The 13,103-nt window shown below is 31.5% G+C and overlaps 1 long non-coding RNA gene across 1 annotated transcript; it reads left to right on the forward strand.

The window, feature by feature from the left end:
• Nucleotides 1-3,259: 3,259 nt before the first annotated feature.
• Nucleotides 3,260-12,864, forward strand: LOC143047115 (uncharacterized). The gene is made up of 2 exons (XR_012969415.1): nt 3,260-3,365; nt 12,789-12,864. It is a non-coding gene; the product is annotated as an uncharacterized LOC143047115 (long non-coding RNA).
• The last annotated feature ends 239 nt before the right edge of the window (nt 12,865-13,103 follow it).

The following is a 13,103-nucleotide window of genomic DNA, read 5'->3' on the forward strand; positions in this document are numbered from 1 at the left end:
GGTGTTGGCTATAATTTTTTTATATCATTATATCATGATTATATCTGTTAATGGTGTATTTCTATTGAAAAGAAAATCGTTCTGAATATGTCATTCAAATCATTTAAATTAAATCGTTGAAAAATAAAAATTTGTTCGCGATAGAAATATCATTACTAATAGAAAAAAACCAATAACACCCCCTTTTCATAAACTAAGATGGTGCATTAACACGGAAAAGCAGATAATTTTCATCCATTTTTCACAAATCTTTCTTATGTCTTGCAATAAATCTTTGTCTTCATACATTGAAATCTGGATCAAATATTAACAAAGTGTTGCTGAGAATTGTCATTTTATATGGTAAATGGTGTTTAGGTTCAGCCTTCAAAAACGGAGGAAAAGATTGTTTTTGATTTAAACTAAATATTAAAGATGGACAGTAAACCTTAATCAGCTATAGCAGGCGAATTAAACGTTTATATACTCTGTACGCAGGTCTTTTCCAATGACTTGAAGCACATTTATTTGAAAAATTACATTTAATTTTGTTTCTATAAAAGAATTACCTGTCGGAAGAGAATTATTTATCCAATGTTTGATTAGATAATTAATTATTGAAGCTTGTTTAAGATTTATTTTGATGTAAACTAAAAGTCTCGAAGTGGTTGATGTTTTCGTCAATTTGACAAATATAGCGGTTTACATTTTCATTTTCTTGAAATGTACATTTATCATTTAGCATATTACTCATGGATATCCATTAAAACTCTTGTATCTTTATATTGTTTAAATACTGACCTTAAATTCTCCCAATGTTAATTGTTTCTGAATAGTTACTTCCATTAAGTTTGCCATTTTGGAGAACATTTGAAAACGTACGATTATATTTGAGATTTAAATCTTTAATGATTTAATTTTTTCGTTGTATAAGTTCATATTTTCAATGTTATTTCATTTCTTAACTCGAAACGCACATTCTGGTTTTCGCAAGATTAAAAAAATTGCACGAAATATTTAGATATTGTCCGTTTAATTCTACAAAATTCGGAAATATAATTTCATTGATAAATAAACGTCCTATAAATTTTATTTTATTGATATAAAACCAGCAGTGTTTGAATTTCAAAAGTCCTTGATAGTTTTTGTTTCACTTGTTAAAACCGAAGGGTATATCGATGGTTTAGTTGTAAAGAGAATAGAAGTGTTACCAAATATCATCATATTAAAAACATATATTTGATTAAATGTCGTATGAATATTGTGCTTGAAACAAGACTATTTGTTTATAATCTGGTAAAATTCTGGTTACTGATTTATATCTATAACATTAAAATATGAATATTTACACGTCAAATCTTCATATCTCCCAACGCAAAGGGAAATGAATGTTTTATTCCACTGCCTATGCTTTGTTTACTATCTGAACATAAAATAACACTTTGCATATAATTGTTTTCCGCTGGTTTGTTTAACTAAACACGACATACACATAGATAAAAAATACAAATCAAAAGTTAACAACGAGTCTTTTTGTTTTATTATCTGAAACAAATTTAAACACGAAAATCATTTTTGCCATTGATATTTAAAAACGAATGAAGTTCAAAACATTATGTACATTAGCCGCGCGTAACGTTATCCGATTCCGTCCCGACATTTCAGACTACAATATGATACTGAGTGTAGAATATGTAGATTTATTCAATGACACATGGGATATTCTCAACCTCAAATATTAACTAAATATAAACTATCGATATGAATAAACAGTGGAACAATTACCAGTTGCATTCTAGCTTCCTTATTGTAATGAGCGAAGTTTTCTTTGCTTACCATTTTTGTTCCATGTACAATTACAAATTGCATTATTTAGGCATAATATATATTTTCCCTTGGTTTCATGACCGTTATAATTCAGCAAAGAATATCATATATTCAACAATTTCAAAGTATTATTAAGTTTTCTCCCTTTTGTATGGAAATTTAATTAAGTTATATATCCCTCCCCACCATTAAAATACGAGACAAAGATATATGTTATCTAAAGGTTGCACTTTGTAAATACAGCTGTTTCTCAAACCACGCTTCTTTTGGGAAGATTTAAAATATTCATAGAAAATTAATCTTGTTTACATTCTTGTTCCCAGTTATGCTCTCTGTGTTCTATCTCATAGAGACATAACTTGGGAATGTTAGCAGTAAATAAACATGTGCATATCATTTACATTAAAATCTGTGATTACCCTTCATTCGAGGTAGGGGTAGTTAAGAAAATTAGTAATAGTTTAAACTCTGAAAAGTTCAGGGCATATAAACGTTGAAAAAATGCCGCACAGCCCTATATTTTGACCTTTGAAAAAAAATTGTAGCGCATATGAACTTTCAATTCTTGGATAAGATTTTTTTTCAAAACTTCATAGTAAAAGTGGTACAGTTTAAGCGTAAAAGGAGTTCCTATGGGAAATTGCATTGTCGATATTTACAGAAATGAAACCTATAGGCTCTTGAACGCCTGTAACGCTCACCTGTATCTACTGTTGCTTTGGAAATCATGTAAATTCGGGTTATAATTAATATATTTAATAGCATTAGATACTCTAAGAGAAAATTTCTATGTTCTACTTTTAGCCTGATGGCCATGTTGGTTGGGGCTTATCTGATTTTCATATGACGAAGACAATATCTTTTAATCATTTTAATTGTGGTCTGGAGCTGTCACGTCAATAACTGGTAGTAGTCCTTTGTTAATTTATGTATACGTGTCTTTTTTGCTCAGTTTTGTCTGTAAACTAGTCTGAGATTTCGGCTTCTTTCGAACCTAGTTTTACTGTGCGCCTTGTTCTAAATTGGCTGGAGGTAAAGGAGAGGATTGAAATTCACTTAACACGTTAAACCCCGTCCCACTGTTGCGCCTGTTCCAAGTCATTGGGCTCTCGTCTTTGTTTCCCTTATGTTTTTAAAATTTAGTTCATCTATATATTATGGAGTTTATAATCACGTCCATCTGTTTTTACTCTTAGTTCGGCTTTTTGTCTTTTTGACACATTCCCCATTTCAATCATCAATTTTATATGTAACTTGTAAGCTTTAACCAAAACGTTTTATACTGAAAACTCTTTCCATTATATCTTATACAGATTCATGTGGAGCACTGAAAAACCTACGCGGATTTTTACAACCCCTATTACAAAAATGTATCTACTAGCGGATTTTGTCAGATCATTTGCCAAATTAAAAAGCTACCATAAAAAAAAAAAAAAGTGTGTTGTTTTTCTAGGTAGAGACTGTGTTATCACATGTTCAATGTTAGCCGAGTTAATGTCCACTGACTACGGCCAGTTCATTCGTTTCACACTATTTAAGAATGAGTTTTCATCTTAAACGTAAGTATATAAATTGTTATTAAAGACAATAAAATGTATGCATCTAGAATAAAGGTTGTCCACTTTTATATTAGGAATAAAATATTTTTTCAAATGCAACAGGATATTTTTATGTACCTGGAAATTACTTTTGTAAAATAAAGGCAACAGTGGACGTAAAACAATTTTCAAGCATATGTATGATTCTGTTAAACCTTGTTAGGCATTATTTCGGAAATTCCCTAATGCTGTTTGTGGCTTGTGTATTAAAAGTGAAAACATGTGAATAAACACGTTCTCATCTAAAATTAGAAATTCTCATATGCCACTCAACTTATTTTTGTGTGGAAAGGCTACAACATTTGGGATTATTGATATATTTCGCGTTAAAAACTCACTGTATAGCATTAACAATATTTGTTTGTCATCTTTTGACAAGATTTGTGCTCTTTCTTTGTAAATGCGAACCAAAATTTCATCATTTTATCATAAACCTTTTTCATAGGATGCTAGAATGAACTATTTTAACACCAAGGAAATAGTTCAAGTAAATAAACCTTAAAAAGATACTCATTCTGCATTTTTGTTATACTTTTATGTCATTTTTGAAATATATACATAACATAGCATTTACCCATCTTTATTTCAGATGTTTCAATGAAAAGAATGCTAAATTAAGTCTTTTTTCTCTTACTTGTATTTGTCAGGTCTGTATGCCTGCATACCACCCTGGTGTATGCTAAAACCTCACTGTATGTGTATACTAGAATTTGTCAGGTCTGTATGCCAGCATACCGACCTGGTTAATGCTAAACTCTCACTCTATGCATATACAAGTATTTTTCAGGTCTGTATGCTAGCATACCGACCTGGTTAATGCTAAACTCTCACTCTATGCATATATACTAGCATTTTTCATGTCTGTATGCTAGCATACAGACCTGGTTAATTCTTAACTCTCACTCTATGCACATCCTAGTATTTGTCAGGTCTGTATGCTAGCATACCGACCTGGTGTATGTTAAACTCTCACTCTATGCATATACTAGTATTTTTCAGGTCTGTATGCTAGCATACCGACCTGGTGTATGTTAAACTCTCACTCTATGCATATACTAGTATTTTTCAGGTCTGTATGCTAGCATACCGACCTGGTTAATGCTAAACTTTCACTCTATGCATATACTAGCATTTTTCAGGTCTGTATGCTAGCATACCGACTTGGTTAATGCAAAACTCTCACTCTATGCACATCCTAGTATTTGTCAGGTCTGTATGCAATCATACCGACCTGGTGTATGTTAAACTCTCACTCTATGCATATATACTAGTATTTGTCAGGTCTGTATGCTAGCATACTGACCTGGTGTATGTTAAAAACTCACTCTATGTACATACAAGTAGTTGTCAGGTCTGTATGCTAGCATACCGACCTGGTGTATGTTAAACTCTCACTTTCTGCGTATATAAGTATTTGTCAGGTCTGTATTCCTGCATACAAATCTGGTGTATTTAGAACCTTTAATATATTTATTTTGGCATAGTTAAGTTCTGTATGCCTGTATACGAACCTGGGATATGTAAACCGATTTTTTTTTTAATTTATTTTGGCTTTTTTTCTGCTAGGTACTTGTATGCCTGCATGGATTCTAAAATTTTATTCTGGATTCATGTTTGTATTGGCAAGTCTGTATGCCTGAATGCTAAGTATTTACTGAGTAGTAACATTTCTTATTTAATTATGTTTGCATACCTCCCTTAGAAAATAAGGAGATGTGTATGATTGTGAAATGAAAAGGTTGAATTACATGGATGTAAGGAATTACTTATGTATAGCCTTCAACTTCATTTGAATTTGAAAGAAACCTCTTAATTCTTAACTGCAACACTCAGGGGTTAATTCCCGTATACTAACCCGCTTTTCAATAAACCCTTGTAAAACAATGGAATTCATGGGTTTGATTGTCGATATACCAACGTATAATCCTATACCCTTTGGAACATAAAAGTTTGCATATTTGTTTGACATTTTCAGTTCACGGTATTCTTGCATGCAACACTGGTGTACGGTGAAAGCTTATTTTTCTAGCATGGATACATACAAGCTTTAATTGCTTGTATACCAATCTATGTTTTATTGAATTGCAGTTTTACATACATTCTAGTATTGTCAAACCAAGCTGGTGTTTAGTAAGCTTGTGTTATTGTGTATGGTTTGCCCCAGTCTTAAATGTCTGCATATTTGGTGGCACTTATTAGATATTAAGCAAGCTGAATGGTTTGCATTCTAACCAGCCTTATATTGTATTCATATTTTGAATTGCAAAACTATCATTTTTCATCATTCTCTAAGTTATAGACTTCAAGAGGGGCGAAAGATACCAGAGGAACAGGCAAACTCATAAATCGAAAATAAACTGATAACACCATGACATGAAATATACAAATTAAAGTACACAAGAAACAGCATAGAAAACAAACACAGTCTGAGCAATTAACACGAACCCTAACCAAAAACTGGGGATGATCTCAGGTGCTCCAGAAGGGTAAGCAGATACTGCTCCAAATGTCAAACAGTGGCACCGCACCGTCGGGTTGCTCATGTTTTTACAAACCCGATTTAACTAGCTTTATACAGTAAGTCAAATTCATGAAAAGGGAAGAGGATTGTAGTTATGACGTGAGAAACATATCCCATATCATCTGTGAAACGGTTATTCCATAACGGTCAACCAACTATATACTATGGTAACAATTGTGTATACACCGGAGTTGTAAAAACAAATCCTTCAACCAGGAAAGCCAAAGAATGGATGCCTTTTCTAGTGAAGCCATGCATACATTATTAGCAGAAACAACAAAAAGACTGGTGTTGTTCATTGGTGTCATAGTTTTCTAGGAAGGCATTGGTTTAACCTAACCAGTCACTAAGAAGTGTTACAATTAAATTCATAAGCAACACATAAATAGTTACATGAAAGGTATAGCCAATGTTTGAAAAATAAAATGCTGAAACGAGAAATGGAAACTACATATTATATACATATACATATGCGAGTAAATATTTTACACTTCACAAATTTAACATTGATGTGGCGTGGTCAACTACATCAAAGATTTGATGGTCAATTATACTTAATTTGTTGAATGATCTTTCATCTTGATTATTAAATGTGACAGTTTGCATGTACGGTACATTAGTTGCACAGTAGAATTGTAATAACATTTGGACGTTTATCAAAGCAAGGTTTAATGTAATTTAAGGACAGCGGTTCATAGCACGATTTTGTAAGAAACTTTGCATTGATCACTTATATTGGTGTAGTAGCTTGAAGTAACAATTAAGTTGCGATATAGATTATAATAAAGTAACATGTTGTTTTATAGAGTTGGAACTAAGTAACGTTTTGTATTGGAATTTATAACTGTGAACCTGGGCTGTGAACCTTTTAAATATATCATATATACATGTACTTTTATATGATTAAACATGTGAACATTAAACAGACTTCGTTACTAGTATATAGACGGTAGTGAGTCTATATATATATGGTGAAATATTTAATATCTATTTCTTATGTAAACGGGCAAGAAGGATTAGATCCCAGATACATATATCCAAAATAATGACTGTCCAAAATACACAGAACAAAGACCCGTTTAGCGTTACATTTATATCACAATTACTTATTTTAAAGTTTATATGAACTAAGGGTTCTTTATAGTGGTTGAATTGAACTCGTTCCCTTGAAAAACAAATTGTCGCCATGCATGTGATTGATTGAAGATCAATGACATATGTCATTTCCTTAGTACTAGTAACATTCATTTTTCCAATTTGAACACTCTTGACAAATAGACAAGATGCAAATTATTGTAAGAACATAGTGATTTATTTAAGTACTTCATCTTGACAGTCGCTGCATGATTTTCAAAAAAAATAACTTACAAGGCCAAGACGACCCCCTACTGACGAAGTGGTTATCTTAAAAGTTTACATTACAGCAATTTTGCGCCTGTCCTAACTTGTAGCAAGGAACCTCTGGCCTTTTATTTTTCTTATAATGAATTTTGCGCAATAATTGCATGCTTTGTAAATGACACAAAAATGGAAACAAACTACAAAACCTGCAAGACACAGACATTAATATACTTGATTTTTTTCAAATTGTCGAGTAAAAAATGCTGCTTTTCAGAAACGATTTTTAGTGGCAGGAAACGACTAGAATGCAGGATTTTATGCTATGAACCAAAGAGCTTCTGGGGCCCTTGAGCGGCTCCCATACCCTCTGCAGTAAGACGCTGGCGGAACACTTCCGTGTCCCATATGTCTAATTTGCCAAAAAACGTACCATTATTTATGGGCCTGCTACGCCTATGTATTAGTGAAATAAAAGTATCTGAAGTATCTTAAAAAAAGATCTTCATAAATTACCCTGTTACAGTATTTATTTAAACAGTCTAGTGGCGGATTAAGATATTTTCATAAAGGGGGAGGGGGTTCCAGCCAAGGTTCAGTAATTCCTATATAATCAACCAAATTTTTCCCACAAAAGGGGGACAGGTACCTTTTGTATCCGCCTATGGGACCCAACATGAAAAATAAGAAATGATAATGCATAGCAAAACAATTTACGAAAAAGAAAAACCGGAAAAATATGAACCAATGACAACTTCAACAGTCAGACTTGGGAAAGGCATATAAAGACTATATATGTGGCCGATTTTAACATGTGAGCGCTCAGCTTCCCCCTTTTTTTTTTACCTGGGAAAGTTGTTTCCCTAAAAGTTGTAAGAATAAGACATGAATATCCAGAAGTTTCATAAGGGGGATGAGATAGGGAGGGCACTGCATGACTTCTTTAGAGATGGACGCTTCAGTACTGTTTCCCTCAATAAATCAACTAAAGTTTTCCCACAAAGCACTGGCATAGCACCCCCTTATATAGATTCTACCTCTTGCTACATGTGTACATGTTCAAGTCGACCTCCAAAAAAGAGGGTGTTAAATGAAGTCGTGAAAAATGTACAAAAACAGCTAGGTTTACTTACCATAAATATATCCGACATTCTGTTTTGCTTCTGGTTTATTCAAATCAAGGTAATACTAAATAGAGCGTATTTTTGTCCATTTTCTTCTCCGTGAGGGGAACTCCTTCATTGATCATTCAAATTGTTTACATTTATAAATGACGTCATCTAGATGGAGTGCGTGACTCCGCAGATAAATAGTCCTTTTTTCTTTGACTTTTTAATAATTACCAATACCAAGTATGAACAAAACAGGTTGTTTTGTAATCAATTTCTATTATTCTAATTAAGTGTGCTGGTAAGTAACTTGTGTAAGTCAAGGCTGTCCGTCTATATCCCTCCGCCTTACGTCAGAAGGTCTCTGACGTCATATAAATTTTTGTCAACAACTTTGAACTTGAAATTTTCCGTAATTTTAATTTGCAAACAAAACAGATAACTGCTAGGTCAATAAAGCAATCATAGTCATGGAACTTGAGAATTGGTTTTCATTTATAGATTTACAACAGTGAACGCTTTATCGGTTTGCCTTGCAAATTAACCGGCGCTTTTCTGTTTAACAACGGGAGAAAATAAAAAGGTCAGTGGTAGGCTTTTACATTAAAAAAAAACTTGAAATCGGCAATAAAGTAAAACCACAACTATACTGACGTAAAGGATTTTTTTAAACACCCAGGTTCGTATGCTATCATACAGACCTGTGAACTACAACATCTGATTCAATATTCGCTGTTCTGCATACACCAGGTGCGTATGCTAGCATACATACCTGAGAAATACAATGTATTAATTAAATTTAGACATTAGCATACACCAGGTACGTATGCTAGCATACAGGCCTGAGAAATGCAAGTTAATTTATTACAATTCAGTTCAGCATACACCAGGTGTTAAATATGCCATATTCACGATTTCCAAGTGCTTGATAAAATAAAAATGTGTTTTTTCCTTTATTTTTCTCTTTTTGCATAAGTTTGTCTTATGAGCAATAATTCGACCTATTTGAGCACGAATTATGACAAATTACCGATAATGAGAATTTCTAATTTTAGATGAGAACGTGTTAATAATAATACTTTCATATGTGCAGAGAGACATGCTTACTACATAGTTGACTTCGTTCAACTGATCCTTATAACTACTAAGCCAATCTAAATGTTGCATTATTGTTTCCCCTATTATTTATTTCATTCAAGCGTTGAACTTATGTACCCTTCAATGTTTACGATTCTCTTACTACAGCTGTGTATTACAAATGTCATTTCAACTGATCGGGCGGAGCTTACGTTTTAATTTGCATAAGAACAGTCTATTTGAAGATGTGTGTGATTAAGATGATTGCCGTTATAATTATTATTGATTTCTAATCACCTATCAGTGCAATCAAATGAATTTTCAAAAAAAATAATAACTGGACACTTCATTGGTGAGTTTATCCTTAAACATCTATCTATAGATGGAATGGTTTATTATGAGCGAAACGGTTAAACTCCGCCCAGTCAAGTGAGTAATACCTTATGTATGAGTTTGACTGTCCCTCTGGTGACTTTCGCCTCTCTTTTATACGCTTACGTATGGGTATAAATCAGTTTATGAAAAGTCACATATTTACTTATAGATAATTCCCTTTCTATATTGAATATCAGATCTAACTTTATCTTATTTAGACCTTCTTAATGTTACGAGCAAGGTAAATACGGATAATTATATTTTTAGTTATTTGTGAATTATTCCGACTCTGAAACTTTTTCTGTGATGACTTAATTTCATCTCTAATTTAAAATTTTGAAATTAGACACGACATTAACCTCTGCCGCTTTTGTCACTTTTGTCATGCTAAGATTAACTTGGCTAACTTGTGCTTCAAATTTCTAAATAATTTGTCATTTAACAGGTTATTAATTACAACCTTGTTAATTCTTTCAATGTATTCATCTCCTTCTTGATTGTGTTTTTAACTTTATACCTTCAAACCTCAATTTGCGCTTTTTTACCAATAAGAAAATCTATGAAATCTCTGAATATACAAAGTCTAATCTCTCAAATTCAATATCAGTCATGATTTGGATACGCTGAAAGACTACTAAAGGACATATGAGAGAAACGATATTAAGAAATACATAATCGATTGTGTTTTTTCTTATTCAATAGAGCTATTCCATAAAAAGTAAATTTATCAAAATGCAAAACTCCATGGCAAATTCAAACGGAAATTATTTTAAACAAAAGCAAAATCAAGAGCTGTAACACATCAAACGAATGGAAAACTGTCATATTCCTGAAATTGGTTTAGGCATTTTTTGTGTATAGAAAATGATGATTTTAACCTGGTTTTGTGACTTCCAAAACCTCCCTATTGTGTGAAAGACGCACTGAATTGCATTATATAGACAACAAAGTTTGAGTAGAATCAATAGATAAATAATGTTACAAAGTTTTTTTTGTAATATATATTTTTACTTTTTTCATATCATTCTTAAGTCTCATTTACAAATAAAAATGTCAGCTAATGCTTTTGTAATAGCTCATACATATATGGTTAATCATAGTTGTTACGGATTTTAAAATACTAGGTCAAGAATACATTTCAGAATACATTTTGATTGAGCTCTATTTCTTAAACATATTATCAATGTTTGGCCATTTTTCTTTTATTCTTATTGCTTTCTTGGTCAAGCACAAACTCATAGAAACCATGTTAATCCCATAGTAATGTCTACATGAGTAAACATATCTGTTTGGTATCAGAATACATATACTAAGAATACCTTTAAATACATGATATTTAACACACAATATACCACTTGTTAAGGTTCAACGTATTTAATTAAACATAATTTTACGAGACTGGCATCAAAGTGAGAGGGTTAGCGCTATAAACATGAATACACATGAGTGACCCTTTTCAAAATTTCTCCTCCCCTCTCATGTTTGTAGATCGTGCAAGTATTACAACAATGTCAGTATACTTTTTGTATAAATTCAAATCTAATGAGTTCCAGCCATTTTTCAAAAATGTTTACCAAAGTCAAATGAAAGCTTTATTCTGATTGGCTGAATATTGTTTTAGTATCAAATCAAAAACTACTTCTTCAATACTGTGGGTATAATACAATTTTGTACATTTATCGTAAGTCAATAGGTATAAATTTAAGACCAAGTTTATATTTTTAAAACTATACCCAAAAAAAAAAAATAACAAATAATAACTTGAAGATATTTTGATATAAAAATGATTTAACATATGTTGAAATAATCTCTAGTAATTTTAAGAGTGTTTTTTGTATTAGATTTGGTAAGCGGATGAATTATATAGTAATTTTGATCCTTATTATTTAGTAATTTTAAGTAAAATGGTAAGGGATACCAAGTAATCCAAAGCAAATTTTAAAGTATTTCAAAGTATTATTTAAATAAATTTGCTAGTTATACAAACTTTTCCCGACTGTGCAACCAACATATATGTCGAAATTTTATAACTAGGAAGCATTTAATATAAAAAAAAAAATTTAACCTCATGCAAGTGAACGACATTATGTTGTGCCTAAGCATACTTAAAAAGGCCGTACGGTGAGCTATAGTTGTAAAACTCTGTGTTATTTTAGTCTCTTGTGGAGAGTTGTCTCATTGGCAATCATACCACATCTTCTTTTTTTTAAGTTAGTAATAAGAAGTTTTATTTAAGAAGTACAATTTGTATATGTAATTCTTTAAATGTTTTGACTAAATTCAAGTAAATTCGTTCTACTTAAATATCTTTGTTAAAATAAAGGTTTATCTATGTAACTTGTAATGTTCATATATAAGTTTTTAATTCAAGTTTTGATCTAGACCTTTTTGAACTTATCTGTATATATTCTTATTTAGGAAACACAAATGTATGATTGACTTTTTTTTTAACTAAAAATAATTATTTTGATTAGGAAACTGGACAAAAATAAAGCATCGGATATATTTTAAAAATAAACCGAAATATACAGTTTATCAAACTCTTTTTTTAATAAGTTTTTTCGTTTTGATTTATTTTCAACAATTCATCCCTTATTTCCGTAAATAAGTTTTAAAAACACCCAATTAGAACATGTTGTTCAATTGGCCAACGATATATGAATACTTGCATATATATTTGATTGAGCATTTTTTTTCCATTTCGACTGAATAGTCGGTGATTGGCTTTGTAATAATGTCAGATTTGATGGACATACATGTGCAGTATATGTAAAAATCGTTTTGTTTAAAACACAATGTAAAGAGACATATAAAGAGAAAGTGATGAACAATTTAAGGTTTAATCAGTTGATCTAAACTAAGTTATAAAATATTACAAAAATGCACACGTAGAAAAGATTAGACAGCTTCTTTACTTCCTCTGTATTTTATTTCTAATAGAAGTAATTTGCATATTTTTTTCAGGATCTGAATGCAGTTTTGTAACAGACAGTAATATTTCATGTTACATGTGACCAGTATAATAAAGAATTTCACTGGATTGAGCTCTCTGTCTAAGTGTACTTTTAAGGTTCTTTGCACTGAGTTGAATTTGTTGATATGCGTTTTAATACCTTCTGTATGAATTTTGAAGATTTAAAAACAGACCATCCATATCTATATGTCCATGAAATGAAATTTTAGGTAAGATGTGGAAATATTTTGCATTATCTATCACAAAATAGCACATGGTACTACTAAAGCAATAATAGTTACCAAAGGTATCATGATTATAATTAA

This window comes from Mytilus galloprovincialis, chromosome 9, assembly GCF_965363235.1.
Source record: "Mytilus galloprovincialis chromosome 9, xbMytGall1.hap1.1, whole genome shotgun sequence".
NCBI classification, from domain to species: Eukaryota; Metazoa; Mollusca; class Bivalvia; order Mytilida; family Mytilidae; genus Mytilus; species Mytilus galloprovincialis.